Source organism: Bombina bombina, chromosome 1 (assembly GCF_027579735.1).
Source record: "Bombina bombina isolate aBomBom1 chromosome 1, aBomBom1.pri, whole genome shotgun sequence".
Taxonomy (NCBI): Eukaryota; Metazoa; Chordata; class Amphibia; order Anura; family Bombinatoridae; genus Bombina; species Bombina bombina.
Window position 1 is genome coordinate 1,202,644,831 of NC_069499.1, and position 16,918 is coordinate 1,202,661,748.

Here is a 16,918-nt window from a genome sequence, read left to right on the forward strand (position 1 = left end):
TTACTTGACACAACTTTGGTCAGGATGACACCTCCGGCTATGCCAGCTGTACTACAAGAGGCCTCTGGGTCATCTAGCGTGCCGCTATTGTACACCCTTGAGCTGGCTCCTGAGTCCTGCCGTTCAGTGTGGGAGAACAAATCTAAGATGATAAGTAGTGATGTCCCGAACTGTTCGCCCGCGAACGGTTCACATCGAACATAGCTTGTTCGCGTTCGCGTTTGCGGGCGAACACATGGCGATGTTCGATTCGCCCCTATGTGTCATCATTGAGGAAACTTTGACCCTGTATGTCACAGCCGTCTGACACATTGGAGCCAATCAACATCAGACACTCCCTCACAGACCCTCCCAGCTACTAGGAATCCGCCATTTTAGACTCATAACGACCTTGCTTTCTTAATGAGAGGAAGTGTTGTGTTTTTGCTCCTGACATTAATAGGAAAAACATAGCTAGGCTAGTGTATTTAGTGTCCACTACAGTCCAGAAGGACTCCACTCATCTCTGCTGCAAGGACAGCACCCCAAAAAGCCCTTTTTAGGGCTATATTTCGTGCCGTTTTTTTTTTTTCGTATTTTTTTTATTAGCATTTGCCTGGCTTTCAGCCTGTGTGTTTAAGGCTCACAGCATATGCTGTGATTACTGCCACCACTGATATCTCCCTAACAACATTAGTTTAAATTTAACTAACCAAAAATTTAAATTATTTTGCTAGTGTAATTTTTTTTCATTTTCTATCAGGCCTGTGTCACACAGCATATACTCTGGTTCATTGCTCTCTGCCAGCCACCAGTGTTAATATCCGTTTATAACATTATTTAAATCATTTTTCTAGTGTAATCTAATTACATTTTCTATCAGGCCTGTGTCTGTCAGGCTCACTCAGCATTAATATACCTCATTTGTTTTCAGTCTTTTGGTTAATTGGTCTGTGCCAGGCATCCACCACTCATATCTTCTTCACCTTAATTTAAATATAAAAAAGGACACTAAATATTTCTAAGGACACTAAAACTAGGATATCTGGTTACCCTGTACATTATAAGATATATGTATCTTGAGTTAAATATTGTTAAAGGAGCAGTATACTATAAAAAATGTTCTCTTAATGTGTCAATTTGATAACTGATGATTTAAAGCACGTTATTGCAAACAATTTGGGAATGTTAGTTAATTTAGGCCCTTTATGGGTTAAAAGCAGACTCTGCATAAACTATGTAATTTTCCATGGGAGTTTTGCCATGGATCCCCCTCCAGCATGACACATTCCAGTTGTTAGTACCCTTGAAACAACTTCTCCATCACTATTGTGGCCAGAAAGAGTCCTTGTAGGTTTTAAAGTTCGCCTGCCTATTGAAGTCAATGGCGGTTCGCGAACAATACCGGAAGTTCGAGTCCGCCGTTTGCGAACCGAAAATTTTAGGTTTGCGACATCACTAATGATAAGTTGGCGGTTGGAGAGTGCGGTACAGGCAGAGTGTCCGGGGTATTGGCAGCAGCTGGATAAAATTGTTGAAGAGCTACAGATAAGACCGACCTACCCTACCCCTTCAGGACTTATGGATCAGAGTATTGCTTGCCTGATTTCGGACTATACTTTCTCCTGCTACTTCTCATTTTTGTCTGCACCTGAAAGAAAAGTGAGGGCCCAGCGGTTGGTCTTTGTTTGTGGGCGCCAGTATTGGCACAGTGAGACGACATCATCAACGCTGACTTTGTGGAGCTGGGCAAGTTGTTCATTCAGGACATAATACTCCAGTTCACATTGGCAATATTGTCAGACAGGGTGTGGGCTAGAGAGAGATATCAGACCCAGGATTGATTTATTGTGCCACACATAATACAATCTACTGGGTGAATAGAGTAATAGTTTATTTTATATTGAGACATTGCTGCAAAATGTTTTCTCCCAGCCAGCAATATTATAACAGTTATTTGCATTAGGATAGTGAAGTCTGATACTCTGTTGATGGCTAAACAGTTTACTTGCACTTATGTTAATAATATGTGCATTCATTGTTCAATGGAGTATGCCTAGGGCTGTTGATGCATCTCTGTTTGACCTTTTTTTTTTTTTTTGTTAGTTATTTTTGCTTCTGAGCCCTCATTGCAACTTAGATAAGCTGGAGTTCTGTAAATTAATAATTAGCTGATATGTAATAATTATTCTAGCACCCACATATTTTATTTTCCAGAGGTGTTGCCCAGCACATGTGAAAAGAGCTCCTAGTCTGATTGTATAAGAGGTGTCTATAGTTAATTGCTATAATAGTACCTTACAAGTTTGGTAGTATAGCTTCAACCCTAACTATATAGGGTGACAGAGGATAGACCATGAGATTTATAGCTCTATGTATATTTGTTATGAGAGTTGTAGATGCGAATAATAACTGATTGTGTTTGTTATAACTATATTTTTGTGTAGAGTGTCATCATTAAATACTCCCTGTTATTAAGAAAGCTAGGCAGCTATTTTTGGATATGATTATATATTACACAGAGCTCCCTATGACTTTAACTTCCTAGAACTTAACTGCATTACTCTAGAATTTTAGCAGTCACATGTCTAGATAGATCAATTAGCACAACTGTTTGTGGAGATTTCATCTCATATATCTTGTATTGCATAGTTTTGCATCTTACTGAGCTACTATAATATAGCACTTATAAAAACTTTAGTCAGACATTATGGCTTTTTCTGAAGGATTAAAGTTCATCCCCATTTTATTCCCTATATTACTCAGTTTTAAAATATTTGTCCAACCATAGTGAAAATTGTTTATTCCATCCCTTATAAAAAGAAAAAATAAGATTCACTAACTGAGATCCAAGAGTGGTCTCTAAAAGTGTTTAATAGCCCTCTTATGCTAAATAACCTTTCCTAAGACTTTGAGAGGTCCAAGAGAGGCCTTATTGATCATTTAGAGGGTGTATAGTTGACTAGGCATAATTTTCATATCCTGTTTATACTAATATCCTGTACTTTCTCTTTCCGTGTCTAAATCTGTTTATGGATTGATTGTTTTGAAACTATTGCTTTGTTTACTTTGCACTGACATTTCAGCTTTGTATGCCTTATTATGAATCTTAATAAAAATTATTAAAAAAAAAAAGAAAAAAAAAAAAAGGCCCTTTTAAGGGCTATTTGTAATTTAGTATAGGGTAAGGATTTTTATTATTTTGGGGGGCTTTTTTATTTTATTAGGGGGATTCGATTAGGTGTAATTAGTTTAAAATTCTTGTAATTATTTTATTATTTTCTGTAATTTAGTGTTTGTTTTTTTCGTACTTTAGTTTATTTAATTTAATTGTAATTAATTGTAGTTAATTTAGGTAATTTATTTAATTATAGTGTAGTGTTAGGTGCAATTATAACTTAGGTTAGGGTTTATTTTACAGGTAAATTTGTACTTATTTTAACTAGGAAGTTATTAAATAGTTAATAACTATTTAATAACTATTGTACCTAGTTAAAATAAATACAAACTTGCCTGTAAAATAAAAATAAATCCTAAAATGGCTACAATGTAACTATTAGTTATATTGTAGCTATTTTATGGTTTATTTTATAGGTAAGTATTTAGTTTTAAATAGGAATAATTTAGTTAATAATAGTAATTTTATTTAGATGTATTTAAATTATATTTAAGTTAGGGGGGTGTTAGGGTTAGGGTTAGACTTAGATTTAGGGGTTAATAACTTTATTATAGTGGTGGCAGCAGATTAGGGGTTAATAAGTGTAGTTAGGTGGCGGTGACTTTGGGTGCGGCAGAGTAGGGGTTAATAAATAAAAAGTACGCAGATAGCAAGGATAACTTGCCACAAACTTGTAGCTAACTTTTGCTGTAACTCGGTATAAATTGCTGCAAGTTTTCACTGGCAAGTGTGTTTACTTGCATTATAATTGCAGCAAAAGTTCTAGTTGACACTTTTTCAACTTGCAGCAAGTTTGCCTGGCAAGTCTCTAGCAAGAGAATTTCTGGCAAGTCAACTGCAAGAGCTCTGCAAGTTTGTTGCCAATTTCTGGCAAGTCAACTGCAAGAGCTCTGCAAGTTTGTTGTCAATTTCTGGAAAGTCAACTGCAAGAGCTCTGCAAGTTTGTTGTCAATTTCTGGCAAGTCAACTGCAAGAGCTCTGCAAGTTTGTTGTCAATTTCTGGCAAGTTAACAGCAAGAGCTCTGCAAGTTAATTGCAAATTTCTGACAAGTCAATGGCAAGAGCTCTGCAAGTCTGCTGCAAATTTCTGACAAGTCAACAGCAATAGCCCTTCAAGTCTGCAGCAAATTTCTGACAATTTAACAGCAAGAGCCCTTCAAGTCTACTGCAAAAGCTCTGCAAGTCTGTTACAAATCTCTAGCAAGTCAACAACAAGAATACTGCAAATCTTTAGCATATCTCTGGCACATATATCACAATTAAGAGCAGTGTCTGCCACAAGAGCACTACAAATTTACTATTATTTACGTCAATCATATTTACAAATTAATAATAAAATGTTTTTTCCTGCAAAAGTTTATCTATGTAAGTTGTTTGTATGAATTTAATTGATCTTAAATTTGTATCCATGCATTATCTGAGGTAATATATATTCATATACAGGGAGTGCAGAATTATTAGGCAAATTAGTATTTTGACCACATCATCCGCTTTATGCATGTTGTCTTACTCCAAGCTGTATAGGCTCGAAAGCCTACTACCAATTAAGCATATTAGGTGATGTGCATCTCTGTAATGAGAAGGGGTGTGGTCTAATGACATCAACACCCTATATCAGGTGTGCATAATTATTAGGCAACTTCCTTTCCTTTGGCAAAATGGGTCAAAAGAAGGACTTGACAGGCTCAGAAAAGTCAAAAATAGTGAGATATCTTGCAGAGGGATGCAGCACTCTTAAAATTGCAAAGCTTCTGAAGCGTGATCATCGAACAATCAAGCGTTTCATTCAAAATAGTCAACAGGGTCGCAAGAAGCATGTGGAAAAACCAAGGCACAAAATAACTGCCCATGAACTGAGAAAAGTCAAGCGTGCAGCTGCCAAGATGCCACTTGCCACCAGTTTGGCCATATTTCAGAGCTGCAACATCACTGGAGTGCCCAAAAGCACAAGGTGTGCTATACTCAGAGACATGGCCAAGGTAAGAAAGGCTGAAAGACGACCACCACTGAACATGACACACAAGCTGAAACGTCAAGACTGGGCCAAGAAATATCTCAAGACTGATTTTTCTAAGGTTTTATGGACTGATGAAATGAGAGTGAGTCTTGATGGGCCAGATGGATGGGCCCGTGGCTGGATTGGTAAAGGGCAGAGAGCTCCAGTCCGACTCAGACGCCAGCAAGGTGGAGGTGGAGTACTGGTTTGGGCTGGTATCATCAAAGATGAGCTTGTGGGGCCTTTTCGGGTTGAGGATGGAGTCAAGCTCAACTCCCAGTCCTACTGCCAGTTTCTGGAAGACACCTTCTTCAAGCAGTGGTACAGGAAGAAGTCTGCATCCTTCAAGAAAAACATGATTTTCATGCAGGACAATGCTCCATCACACGCGTCCAAGTACTCCACAGCGTGGCTGGCAAGAAAGGTATAAAAGAAGAAAATCTAATGACATGGCCTCCTTGTTCACCTGATCTGTACCCCATTGAGAACCTGTGGTCCATCATCAAATGTGAGATTTACAAGGAGGGAAAACAGTACACCTCTCTGAACAGTGTCTGGGAGGCTGTGGTTGCTGCTGCACGTAATGTTGATGGTGAACAGATCAAAACACTGACAGAATCCATGGATGGCAGGCTTTTGAGTGTCCTTGCAAAGAAAGGTAGCTATATTGGTCACTGATTTGTTTTTGTTTTGTTTTTGAATGTCATAAATGTATATTTGTGAATGTTGAGATGTTATATTGGTTTCACTGGTAAAAATAAATAATTGAAATGGGTATATATTTGTTTTTTGTTAAGTTGCCTAATAATTATGCGCAGTAATAGTCACCTGCACACACAGATATCCCCCTAAAATAGCTATAACTAAAAACAAACTAAAAACTACTTCCAAAACTATTCAGCTTTGATATTAATGAGTTTTTTGGGTTCATTGAGAACATGGTTGTTGTTCAATAATAAAATTAATCCTCAAAAATACAACTTGCCTAATAATTCTGCACTCCCTGTATAAAACTAATATTATGACAGGTAATATATTAAAGGGACACTAAACCCACATTTTTTCTTTTACGATTCAGACAAAGCATGCAATTTTAAGCAATTTTCTAATTTACTCCTATTATCAATTTTTTTCCGTTTTCTTCCTATTTTTATTTGAAAAAGCAGGAAAGTAAGTTCAAGAGTCGGCCCATTTTTGGTTCAGAACAAGGGTAGCGCTTGCTGATTGGTGGCTAAATGTAGCTACCAATCAGCAAGCCCTACCCAGGTGCTAAAACAAAAATGGGCCGGCTCCTAATCTTACATTTCTGCTTTTTCAAATAAAGATAGCAAGAGAACGAAGAAAAATTGATAATAGGAGTACATTAGAAAATTGCTTAAAATTGCATGCTTTGTCTGAATCATAAAAGCAAAACAATGGGTTTAGTATCCCTTTAAGTTGAATACTTGATGTATTCTTATATTAGAGTTATATTATAACACTAATATTATTATTATCTCAGGTACAGTAGGGCCCCTTTTTACAGCACACCCCTTTAAGGCGTTCCACTTATAAATCAGTCTTCAGTTCTGCCCATGGTTATTATGTTTCATGTTTTTACCTCCCTTTCAGTGTTTTTTTGGCCGTGATTTTAATTGATTATTTTTGAATATTTGTTTTACAGATATCTCCATTTCTGTGCAGTTATTAAAAATTATTATTGTATATTACTAACTGCAATTGTTACCAGAAGTTAAACTAGAAAAATCATATTTATTTTTTATTGATTTCATACTTTTACTGATTTTAATAAAATTAGCATTTGCCTGTCTGGTAAATATGATCTGTTAACCTCAATACTGTATGAAGATATAAATATTCACACAAAAATCCGTAAAGACAACAGCATTAAAAGTAATTTAAACTTTTATAAGGCTTCAAATGTTCCAGGTATTAAAACATTTTAAATATGACATTGCAATAAACCAGAGAATAACTTATAGTATAGGCCTAGGGTACAAGTATAATGCAGATGCACAATAAAGTTGACAGAACAACAAAAATATAAGCTGATGTCCATCTGTATCTGTTCTATGATCTTGAATTTGGCACCGGCCTGTAAAAATAAAAACAAATATTACATAAACATGGGCATTCTGTGCTAATTGCTTATTCTACAGCAGAACTTTAATTTGTAGAACTAAAAAAGTAAATCTGACAACAAAAAAAAAATAACACGCCTTTATTTCAACTTTAAGGTTGTGATGAATACTAAAAAAAATTGTATTTTTAACTGCCATAAATTCTCATGTCAATGGAATTTTCATCTAGATATTAACATATTTGGCCACGGTCCTAATCAAATCTACTTTAAGGGTTAAATCTACTTTAACCCCTTAAAGACCAGCAACATACCCTGTACATCCCTCATCTTTGAATGGGGAAGTGCTATTAAATGTGCGGACCGCCAGTGTTGAGGCCACGCTATTTACGATGACAAGAATTGAGGGTATAATAGCGCAGTGCCGCCACTTGTGGCAGGACAAATGCTATTTTTAAAAAAAATAACCCTTAATGAGTGGCAACATACATGGTACATCTCAGTCGTTAAGGGGTTACTATAGTGAGACTTTTTTTCCTTAAGATATTTATATTTTACTTCTCTAGAAATCAATGTGGACTATTTGATACCCTATGTTGTAATTTAATTTTTTTGTTTTGTTCCTAAACTTTTGGAGATAAGAGGGAAAGTCACAGTGTGCAGTTTATTTCCTTTTCAATTGTGTTTTTTTTTTCTTTTACAAAATATAAAGTAATGTGCTATCTAGATTTGCCATATTCTAAATCTTCATATCCCCACTTCCCTTCCCAAAGGAAAATGATATAGCAGAGTAGGATTTAGTAAGACAGTATTCGATTTACTTCTGTGATACTCCCATGCTATGTGAGGTGCTTGCTTATTTAAAGGGACATTAAACACTAAGAGCAAGATTACAAGTGGAGTGCTAAATATCGCTTGCGCGCAAGCAATATTAGTGCTCCACTGAGTAATACCAGCGTCCGCTAATATTAGCTGGTATTACAACTAAAGTGTAATGTTAAGCGAGCTCAGAATCTAAGTGCAGCAAAGGGGGTAAGTAGCGCAGCGATGCAGCAAATATCACCCCCCCCAAAATACTACCTAGTGCATTTATTTTATTAAAAAATAAAAATGGTACAATTTGTATTTTTTTATAAAATACACTACACTGTATTTTGGGGGCATTTGGGTCATATTTATAAAATTAACCAGAGATATGATCTCTGGTTAATTTTATAAGCGCTAGTTGCTACCACAAGCATACAGTAGCAATAACCAGACACTTCTAATGGCTGGTTATTTATTGCGTGCCTGCAAACGGGCAAATTTGCCCACTTGCTAGCACGCAATAAATTAGCGCTCCACTTGTAATCTAGCCCTAAATAAATGCTAGATAGAATGAAGCATTGAAAGAAAAGATTAGTCTGAGAATAACATGTAGATGTATTTTTTTAAGTTTTTGGTGTTTAAACATTAGCAAAATAAGTGCAAAGTTTTAGTTTCTATAAAACAATGGGAGCTGCCATGTTGTAACCTAGGTTACCTTCTCTGCTGTGGCCAAATAGAGACAGTTATAACTTTGTCACTAGAGTGTGCAGCCAATGGCTGTGTGGAATATAACAGTGTTCTGCACTTCCATTTCTAACAGGAGCTGAAAAGCTCACAATTTCAGAATATAATTACAGGAAAAGGGGACAAAATAAATAATGAAAGTATATATATATATATATATATATATATATATACATACACACACATATACACACACACATATATAGACACACACATATATAGACACACACATATATAGACACACACAGATTATCATTTTATATTACCATCTCAAGGTGTTTATTGTCCCATTAAAAGGGCCTTAATAGTCAAAAAAATTACATCCTTTAATGTAAATTTAAGACTATTGACCCTGCACTACTGTGTGATTAACCCACACAAAGGCTTTAAACACACAGTGGAAGTACTGATTGGTACCTGCAGAGCACTGCTGGTCCAGAGCAAAAACCGCCAACTGCTGCTTATCTAATCAGAAATACTAGTTAAATGACTAGCACTCAAGATTGGATCAGCAGCACTTCCACTTTGGATCAGTAGTGCTCTGTGGTTCCAAGCGGTAATTCTGTGTGTTTAACCCCTTTGTGGGTTAGTGCAGGGTTGATGGTCTTAAAATGAATTAAAACGAATTAGAGCATGTATTTTTTTTTTACTAACATGGCCTTTTAAAGAAATATATATTGTTTTACCTTAAGTTGTATGTTGCTAAAGCACTGAAAATTGTAAAGGGAGTTTCATTTATTGTTCTTGTGACAGGGGCATGCCTTTGTTTGAAGAATGTTTCTTTTTAGACAAGATTTATAATTCATTAACATTTTAATTGATAATGCAATAAAAATCCTGTCACAAAGAAGCACACCTATCAAAATGGAACATTCCTTTCAAAGGGTCAGCTCTATCCAAGCACAGAGAAAACTCCAACATGGCTGCTCTATTTGTGATCATGGGAGGATCAGGGAAGTGAATAAAACACTCCCCTGCTGTATCACATCCATATAAGCATGTTGTATAAACAGAAATAAAACACTCTCCTGCTGGATCACATCCATATAAGCATGTTGTATAAACAGAAACAAACACTCCCCTGCTGTATCACATCCATATAAGCATGTTGTATAAACAGAAACAAACACTCCCCTGCTGTATCACATCCATATAAGCATGTTGTATAAACAGAAATAAAACACTCCCCTGCTGGATCACATCCATATAAGCATGTTGTATAAACAGAAAAACACTCCCCCGCTGGATCACATCAATATAAGCATACTGTATAAACAGAAATAAAACACTCCCCTGCTGTATCACATCCATATAAGCATGTTGTATAAAACAGAAATAAAAAACTCCCCTGCTGTATCACATCCATATAAGCATGTTGTATAAAACAGAAATAAAAAACTCCCCTGCTGTATCACATCCATATAAGCATGTTGTATAAACAGAAATAAAACACTCCCCTGCTGTATCACATCCATATAAGCATGTTGTATAAAACAGAAATAAAACACTCCCCTGCTGGATCACATCCATATAAGCATGCTGTATAAACAGAAATAAAACACCCACCTGCTGTATCACATCCATATAAGCATGTTGTATAAACAGAAACAAACACTCCCCTGCTGTATCACATCCATATAAGCATGTTGTATAAACAGAAACAAACACTCCCCTGCTGTGTCACATTCATATAAGCATGTTGTATAAAACAGAAACAAACACTCCCCTGCTGGATCACATCCATATAAGCATGTTGTATAAAACACTTCCCTGCTGTATCACATCCATATAAGCATACTGTGTAAACAGAAATAAAACACCCACCTGCTGGATCACATCCATATAAGCATATTGTATAAACAGAAACACTCCCCTGCTGGCTCAAATCCATATAGGCATGTTGTATAAAACACTCCCCTGCTGTATCACATCCATATAAGCATGTCGTATAAACAGAAATACCCCCCCCTGCTGTATCACATTCATATAAGCATGTTATATAAAACAGAAATAAAACACTCCCCTGCTGTATCACATCCATATAAGCAGGTTGTATAAACAGAAATAAAACACTCCCCTGCTGTATCACATCCATATTAGCATGTTATATAAAAACAGAAATAAAACACTCCCCTGCTGTATCACATCAATATAAGCATGTTGTATAAACAGAAATAAAACACTCCCCTGCTGTATCACATCCATATAAGCATGTTATATAAAACAGAAATAAAACACTCCTCTGCTGTATCACATCTATATAAGCATGTTGTATAAAACAGAAATAAAACACTCCCCTGCTTTATCACATCCATATAAGCATGTTAAATAAAACAGAAATAAAACACTCCCCTGCTGTATCATATCCATATATGCATGTTGTATAAACAAAAAAAACAATTTAAAAATAAATGACTCAGTGGGGTGATTTAAACAAGAAAAAAATGTAAATGCTTACCTGTGACCACAAACAATTCTTGTGTGGGATTGGTGAAGCTATCTCCTATGCATCTTCTCATTTCATGGTCAGTAATGTCTTTATAGACCCTTTGACATGTTTCTGTAATAGAAAACAATATCAAATAAATGAGCATAAAGTTAGATATGCAAATAAATTTAGATAAAGTCTGTTTAGCAATAGTCTGTCCCCTGTTACATGGGCATGATGCACTTTGTGATTATAACGTGAATTATTTAATTATACATAATAAAACAACTTTGCATTATACTTTCATTATTTTGCCCACTTTGCCTATAATGTAATGGTTTATGCAAAACTTTTCCAGTGGCCAAATTTCACCACCATTTTCCTTATTTGGAGGAGCTAATCCTGATGTACTTCATGTGACAGTCACTCTAGTCACATCATACTGTCAGTACGCTTTTCCTCATTTTATGTATGTTATCACAAAGTCACATCATACTGTCAGTATGCCTTTCCTTGTTCTATGTTAGCATAAAGTCCATGCTAAAGCCAATTAAAAAGATATACAAACTATTGTTACTCATTTGAGGTCTGAAATCTGCATTACCAATTTTCAGCATAGTAAAAACCCATATTATTCAGAGTTAAAGGAACATGAAACCCATCATTTTTCTTTCATGATTAAAATAGAGCAGGGTTCTTCAAACCACGGGTCGGGACCCATTACTGGGTCACAACACAATGTGTACTGGGTCCCAACTTGTGTGTGTGTTGTAGGAGTGTGTGTGGTGTATTGTATGAGATTGTGTGTGTGCTGTGCGTGTGTTGTGTATGAAAGTGTGTGTGTTATATGAGAGAGTGTGTGGTATGTGTGTTGTATGAGTGTGTGAGTGTGTGTGTGCATGTAATATGAAAGTGTGTGTGTGTTGTATGAGAGAGTGTGTGTTATATGAAAGTGTGTGTGTTGTAAGAGTGTATGGGGTGAGTGTGTGTTGTATGAGAGTGTGTGTGGTATGTGTGATACATGAAAATGTGTGTTGTATGAGAGTCTGTTTGTGTGTGTTGTATGAGTGTGTGGTGTGTGTTATTACATTTTACAACGCTTTCAAATTTGACTACAATCTGGAATAAAGCATGCACATATTTTAGATTCTTTGCCAAAAATTACAGCTATCATGTTGTTTATTTCTCACGAAATTATTTCAAGACCAAGTATAAAAATTGGGTCCCAAAGGTATGTGGTATCATGGCACTGGGTCTTGGGGGGGGGGGGAAAGTTTGAAGTACTCTGAAATAGAGCATATCATTTTAAACAACTTTCCACTTTACATCTATTATTTAATTTTCTTAATTCTCTTGATATCCTTTTTTGAAGACGCAGCAATGCACTACTGGGAGCTAGTAAATGCATTGGGTGAGCCAATAACGTGAAGTATACATGTGCAGCTACCAATCAGCAGCTACTGAACATACTTAGGTATCCTTTTCTGTAAAGAATACCAAGAGAACAAAACAAATTAGATAATAGAAGTAAATTGCATAATTGTTTAACCCCCTTGAGTGCTAACGACGGCTCTGAGCCATTGCAGAGTTTCCCACTCTGGTGCTAACAACGGCTCAGAGCCGTCGCTAGTACTCTCCCACCTTGATGGAGATCTGGGGGCTCCCACACGCTCCTACCCCGGCGATCGGGCCCGCATAGTGACAGGCATCGCCGGGGCTTCACGTTATGCGTGGTGACGTCATCGCACAATTTTATTTAACATTAACAATGTTAAATATAGGAGCAGGGAGCATGCTGTTAGATCGCCTAACCTTTCCAACAGTGTAAGTCTTGGGGATCTGAAAGAAAAAAAAAAAGTTAAAAAAAAAATATAAAAAAAAAATATACAAAAAAAAAAAAAAAAAAAAAAAAAAAAAGCTTAGCACCCAGGTGGGAAAGTGCTTAGCACTCAAAGGGTTACAATTTCATGCTCTATACTGAATCATGAAAGACAGAAAAACCTTGGGTTTCATCAGTGGCGGATCCAGAGCCTGGTCTCGGGAGGGGCACTTCCAGATAAGATCGCAGATCGCACTATGTTCTGCCATGGGGAGGGAAGCCCTCTCTCCAGTGGCGTATTTAGGTTTTGTGCTGCCCTAGGCACTCAAAATTCTGCTGCCCATCAACCCCCCTCCCCCCTTAGATTTTAGGCTTTTTTTGGTGTCAATATTTTTTAGTCTGGGAGTAATGGGACTTTTTTTATGGCATTGCAAAACACTTTAGTATACTCAGGTAATATATATATATATATATTTATATATATATATATATATATATATATATATATATATATATATATGTATGTATGTACCATTTATGAGTGTGTGTGTGTGTATATATATATATAAAAGCGCTATAAAAAACATCTGTTATTGCTATAGGGGACTCCAAACATACAGGGAATGAAATAGTGAGAGACATTGTACACAACAATTTTGTTTTTATTTTGTTTGTACAGTCTATGTGGGTACCATTTTAAATACTGAGTAGTTTTTCTTATTATTAGTTTTGGAGTTTATATCTTGACTTCATTGCAAAAATAGGTTGAAATTGCCTTAAGGACAGCCAAAACAGCAACATATTCATAATATTTCCTTATTTAGTGGACTGTCAGTGACTGTCACTGTGGATGCATATACCTTAATGTGATTATACATGCAGCATGGTGAGATGTACTCCTCTCCCCTGAATGCCTGATCGATAGAAGCTGTGAACAATGCGGGCCAGTAAAGTCCCTGCCCCCGTGCACTCATTATCAGTAAGCTCTGCATACCGGTGTTCCTTCCTCACTTCCTCGGCTTATCCTCAGTCACTTCTCCAGCTTCCTGGTTTCCATGGGGATAAGTCACTAGCTGTCAATCAAAAGGGCAGCCTGGCAGTGCAAACATATATAGAGAAAAACACACCCCCACCACGGCACCAGATGGAATGTGCAGATAGGCTGTCCGTGATTTATTCCTCTGCTGTAACAGCACTTTTGTTAGTTGAATGAGGAACAAGTACAGCTGCACAGCAGACACTGTATCTTTGTCAGGCTGTCAGCATCTCACAGCATTTTAATTTAAGCGCTGTAGTTATCGAGGAGGAGCTCATTACGGCAGCTTTATTTCATTTGAATGTTTTGTCTGGCAGGGGTGTATACTAGTCTCTACAGTCATGTTCGTACTGCCCTTTTCAAAGGGCGTCTTGGTAAATCTGTAAGACACACTCTAACATGGCACAGCAGTTTGAGACAGTGACATTACTCAGATTCAGATTTAAGTAACATACTAACACCGCTCTGCTCCTACTGAGGCTCCAAAAAGAGCCTGCCTCTCTCAGTATATTCTCGGGGGGGGGCAATTGCCCCGTTGCCCCCCCCCTGGATCCGCCAGTGGGTTTCATGCCCCTTTAAATTACAGTAAATGGTGCAAAATAAAAAGTATATTGCAAAGTTGCATAACTAAACATTTTATATTGTGATCTCAATGTGTGTTATGACCCTTTAAAGCATATATGTCTATATGTGTGTACATGTATATTAAAGTGATGGTAAATCCTAGTGTTTGTGATTTACAATTGGAACAAATAAAGGGGACTTTCATTCATGAAGTATAAAATACTTCATGCTGAAAGCTCCTTTTTTGTTTGCAGCATTCGCCGCACTGAGCTGCTAAGGCAACCTATGGCAGAACAGTATTTGGCTGAGAGTTGACGTTTCCACCTCTTAGCCAATAGCCTTGCGGGAAATTCGGGGCCTGTCACTTTAATGTTTTTATATGTGTATATATGACTGTAAATACATATATACACATATAAATACAATAATATATATGTATACATTGTGTATATATATATATATATATATATATATATATATACATATACATACATACATACACACACATACATACATACAAATACATCTTTAGCAATGTATGTGTCTCAATTTCAAAGCCATTTGCCTGCTTTTTTTTCTAGCACCCGAGATCTAATATCTTTTGAACCCTTAAAAGGTTTTTTGTGCAATATTTTTTTATTTGACAGTGTAAATATGAGCATAACTGTACTTTGTAATGTATTTTTGAATTGTTTTCTGCAACTTTTTTGTTTCTGAAAACAGTTAAGTTGAGATTGTGGTAAGGACTGAAGCGTAAATGGCGATTGCGCTAGCGCAATTTCTCTCAACTTGTAATATCAGCGCAATGAAAAAGGCTCGCGAAAAGACGGTATCACTTCCGTCTCACTTGTAATCTAGCTCTTATTTAGGAACTCGAAGAAAAATTAAAAACTGCAGTTTTCAGTAAAGACCTTTTGTTGAGGTTCCACAGAGATTGCACACTTCGGCCACCTCATCGCCCACCAATCGTCGCAGCATATTACACAAAAGTGTGTTCAGATCCTTTCATTCTACACTCTTGAGGACTCTTACCTGAAAAATAAATAAGACAAATACAGTTTATACAGGTATAAATATCAGTGAAGTATAACACAAAGATTTTACTCTCAAAATAATACTGTAATAATACTGTAATAATACTGCCTTCAAATCAATAGTGTTTTTAGTTTCTGTACACTTTACAAGCTTAAGACTATGAGAAAAACTTGTCCATCACTAAAGACATATTCTGTCAAGGTATGCCACCAATATTGTGACTAAAGAACCTAGGATTATAAAGATAAATAAGTGGTCCATAAGAGATTCCAGAATCTGACCAATTATGTTCAAAAGATGCGCAGTAGTTCTGACAGTAGCCTACCTAAAGAGGATAAAGCTGAATTAGAGAACTTACCAGTTAGTTTCAAAAGAAGGAAATCTCTGAGCAACAATCATCATATTTTCAAAGTCTGCCATTATATTTAATATCGTCTCCTTCAGGTACATTTCTGCGGGCTGTGGCTGCCAATGTTTCCTCCATTTGATCCAGTCTGCCAGAAATGTCCACCATAAACTTCAGAAAAAAACTAAAAGGGATCAATGTTATTTAGTCAAACTATTATGCACTCACTCCAGATGTAGAGGTGTGGTTGATAAGTACTCTCCATCTGACCCTATCAGTAAGAGATTATCCCCCCCCCCCCATGATTAGAATGAAAATTAATGCAAACAACCAATATGACCTACTGCAACAAAAAAGCATTGCTCTTTGCTTAGGGTTTACAGTCTCCACAACAGTTTAGTGCAATTTTTTTAGAATTGGTCTTAATTTAAAGGGACAGTATACACCAATTTTCATATAACTGCATGTAATACTATAAGGAATAATATTCACAGATTCTGACCTAAAATTCCAGTATAAAACCTTTAAAAAAAACTTACTTAGAAGCTACCAGTTTAGCACTGTTGAAAAGAGTTGGAGGGGACACCCACTGAATTAAACTGGAAAGCAAAAAGAGCAGACCCCCCTCCCCTGCATATGAAAAGACCCTTTACACAAACAGGAGCAAGCTGGAGTAGGTAGACAACAGTCTACTTCTGAAATTTTGGGGGCTTGGTTTGGAGTCTAACAATCAGCACAATGTTATTTAATAAAAAAAAAATCTGTATGGGCTATATATATATATATATGTAGATCATCTAAAAAACATGTATGCAAAGAAAAATCTTGTGTATAATGTCCCTTTAAGGTAAAATAGATGAATATTAAAACCAAAAGATAATTACTGTATGTAATCTTCTGCAAGTA

General features: G+C 36.4%; 1 long non-coding RNA gene across 2 annotated transcripts; it reads right to left on the reverse strand.

Annotated features, from left to right (window-relative positions):
* Nucleotides 1-7,040: 7,040 nt before the first annotated feature.
* LOC128641960 (uncharacterized) lies at nucleotides 7,041-16,191 on the reverse strand. 2 transcript variants are annotated; one of them, XR_008399601.1, is made up of 3 exons: nucleotides 16,025-16,191; nucleotides 15,543-15,663; nucleotides 7,041-7,248 (listed from the first exon to the last, which is right to left on the reverse strand). It is a non-coding gene; the product is annotated as an uncharacterized LOC128641960 (long non-coding RNA). The 2 variants fall into 2 exon arrangements; XR_008399600.1 differs by lacking the exons at nucleotides 15,543-15,663; nucleotides 16,025-16,191 and adding exons at nucleotides 11,243-11,344; nucleotides 13,892-14,080.
* Nucleotides 16,192-16,918: the final 727 nt, after the last annotated feature.